Source organism: Crocodylus porosus, unplaced genomic scaffold (assembly GCF_001723895.1).
Source record: "Crocodylus porosus isolate Cpor-Errol unplaced genomic scaffold, CroPor_comp1, whole genome shotgun sequence".
Taxonomy (NCBI): domain Eukaryota; kingdom Metazoa; phylum Chordata; order Crocodylia; family Crocodylidae; genus Crocodylus; species Crocodylus porosus.
Window position 1 is genome coordinate 102,592,609 of NW_017728931.1, and position 2,717 is coordinate 102,595,325.

A 2,717-nucleotide genomic window follows, 5' to 3' on the forward strand; every position below is an offset into this window, starting at 1 on the left:
TAGCAACTGGGTCTGCTCAGAGCTGAAAGTGGGTCAGGGCTGATTGACAGCTCCTGAGGTCATAGAAAGGGTAGTCCAGGCCCTGTATGGAATTTTCCACTCTCAATCAAACTGAGTTCATGCATTGGCAGCACCTATACTTAAAATTTTGCCCCAACACCTCCCTCACCATGGGGGCCTCAATCTGCACCCCTATGCCCCTTCCCCACCTGCCAGACACTGGTCTCCAAGCTGCCAGGCTGTATTCCTGGTTGTGTGCATGCTGCCGCTGCATGCATCCATATGTAATTTATCGATGACAGAATTGGCCACATGAGCCAAAAAAAAAGCTGACTGCCAATACTGTCAATTTTTCTTTTATATACACATGGACTGATATATCGGTGTACATATAGTTTCAGGAATTGTAAGGTTTCCCCTCATGCATAAACAAGTAACATGTAGTCTTTAATGTCTTAAAATGCACAAGAAACTATTCTTGTAAATATGACACTAGTTGAAGGGTGGGCAAAATACAGATTGCAGGCCATATCCGGCCTTCAATTGCCTCTATCCAGCCCACAGTGCCAGAAGAAGCCAGAACCAGAACCGCAGGCTGGACAGAATCAATTTCTGGGCCCAGGGGTGATGGCTCCAGCTCTGCTCTCTGTTTGTGCAGTGGGGGATGTTGGGTGGAATCAGTCCCTCCCTCCCAATACCATGTGGGAGCCTGGGACATGGAGTCCAACCCCACAGTGTTGGGTGGGCAGGCAAGTGGGTGAATCTGCTTCTGCCCAGCCCATAGCACCAGCAGAGGCTGGAGCCCACCTACCTGCCCAGCCAGCATTGCACAGTAGGCAGGGCAGGTGAGGGGGGGAACTGAGCCCCTACTCTAGCCCCCACCAGTCAGTGAATTTGCAGGGGCGGCCAAGTGACAGAGGCATTCCCCACCCGTGCAGCCTGGCTTCACAAGACTGCAAATGCCATTGCCCTGCCCCCCAGTGCAACACAGGTCTTAGCCCCATTCCTGCCTGCCAGTGTCAGCCAAGCCAAGCAGCATGGGGTGGGAGCAGGTATAAGACATTACAGCTCCAGGTGGGCTCATGCTCCTACTCTCACTACTGTTCTGGTGCCAGCTTCAACCTAGCTGCAGGGAGTGTGTGTGTGTGTGTGTGTGTGAGAGAGAGAGAGAGAGAGAGAAAGAGAAAGGGAAAGTGTTTGTATAAGAGTGAGTGAGTGTGTGAGAGAGAGTGAGCGAGCAGATGCGTGCATGTGTGTGGCCCTCAACAACTCACCAAAACTCATTAAGTGACCCTCCAGCCCAAATAATTGCCTGTCCATGCACTAATTCAACAAGACTCACTTTTTAAAAAAAGAGACTTTGGATCCCAGCTGTTGATTTCCATTCCTAGGAAGGGTTCAATTAAGAACTTTTATGAGTACGGGGCTGTCCCCAGAACTGTTTGTATATGCCTATAATGTAATTTTAACTAGGATTGCCTTAGGCACACATCCTGGTGTACACCAGTAGTTTGGAAGTCTGGAAGGGCTTCTTTGGAAGCACTGATTATCTGAGGATGCTAGTGATTTCCAAGTGGACTGCAGACTTCATTAGCTTTTAATTTCACATAATCTCATAAATGTCCTTTCAAAGGAAATCGGCCGACTGTGCAGGTAAATTGTAAATTGATTTTTAAAAATAGGGAGGCAAGGTTACAATTATGTAGCAAAAGTGAATAAATAGCAGATGAGCACTGTTACCTTCCAGTAAGATGCTGGTGCGAAATTACCACCATTTATCCCAAATTTAGGGCTCTTGTTCGATCTTTTGTTCTCTCCTTTTGTTCCCTCCAAATCCTTTATGTGACTTTGTCAGATAGATTGTGCATGACATTTTGCTCTTCTACCAGAGAAATACATGTGAGCACTCTGGGCTTTGATTTATTTAGTGCTGATTACAGCTATTATTTCACATAAAGTCATAATGAAATGTTCCTATTTTTTAACTTTTTTGGTCGAACTAAAAATGTAAATTCTCATCACCCTAAAAATAAAGGGATAAAGTCAGCAAAGAACTATCAAATGAATCTAAGAAGCCATTGTGAATCATTCTCAAAACTACAGTGTTATGCTATAACACTTTGCAATACATGTTAAGGTAGCATAGGCACTGTCAATACTCAGTGCTCCATACTTCCCTCACTGCCACAGAGCAGTGAGGCTATCTGAGTCAGTTTTCTTTATCATTTAAAAATATAGAAACAAGGTACAGCATGAGGAGAAAATAAATAATATTGAATGGATTAGAGGAAGAACTAAGCACACTGGAAACTGTTTCAGCTATACCTGGTATATGTGCTCAGCAGAGCTAATAGTCAAGAGTTACATATGCACAAAAATAGCATTGAACACTATGGGTGCTGCCACACGAGTGTTAATGTGCCTCTTGCCCCACCTCAAATCCCTTTGAGGCGGGGCAACAGGCACATGCGGAAACAAAAAAATGTTCCTCGCGCTGCAGACTTGTAGCACAGGGAGAAAAGTAGATCCTTGGATATCCAGGGGTCTAAAACAAGCAAAGTATAAAAAAGCGGGGCAGGCAACCTGAGGCAACCAGAGGCTGGGTCCTCCACAGAGCCTCTCTGGCTGCCAGAGCATCTCCATGGTTCGCCCTCACCCTGGTGCTGAAACGCACGGCCAGCCAGGCCGTGGTAAGTAAGCAGTCAGGGGGCCTGGAG

At 46.2% G+C, this 2,717-nt stretch overlaps 1 protein-coding gene across 2 annotated transcripts in view; it reads left to right on the forward strand.

Annotated features, from left to right (window-relative positions):
* The window catches only part of KCND2 (potassium voltage-gated channel subfamily D member 2), a 481,391-nt gene that overhangs the window by 345,847 nt on the left and 132,827 nt on the right, over window positions 1–2,717 (forward strand). The window lies entirely within an intron of this gene.